This window comes from Alligator sinensis, unplaced genomic scaffold (genome assembly GCF_000455745.1).
Source record: "Alligator sinensis unplaced genomic scaffold, ASM45574v1 scaffold264_1, whole genome shotgun sequence".
In the NCBI taxonomy this organism is placed as follows: Eukaryota; Metazoa; Chordata; order Crocodylia; family Alligatoridae; genus Alligator; species Alligator sinensis.
The window spans coordinates 2,248,069-2,248,435 of NW_005841831.1; positions in this window are offsets into that span (position 1 = coordinate 2,248,069).

A 367-nucleotide genomic window follows, 5' to 3' on the forward strand; every position below is an offset into this window, starting at 1 on the left:
CCTCTGGGTGCGCCCCATCAGCCAATTTTTGCCCCATCCAACTGTAGCAGCATTAAAAAAAAATGGACCCACCTGAAAGAATGGGAAGGTCTCCCCTGCAGAGAAACAGAGTTTGTCCCAGCGGGGACGCTGTAGGCTCTGAGAGCAAGTGAAGCTGTTTGGAGGCAGCCCTGTTGGAAGTGGGAGGGGTGACGTAATCCCAGCAAAGTTTTGAAATACAGCCCTTAGCAAAAGCCCAGGAAGGTCTCTGGCCTGGGATTGGCTGAGAGGCTTGGATAAAAAGGGGGAGCAGTTTTCCCGCGTGGGGGGAACAAGAGAGAGAGAGGGGCTGAGGGGCAGGCTGGAGACCAGAGAGAGAGGCTCAAAC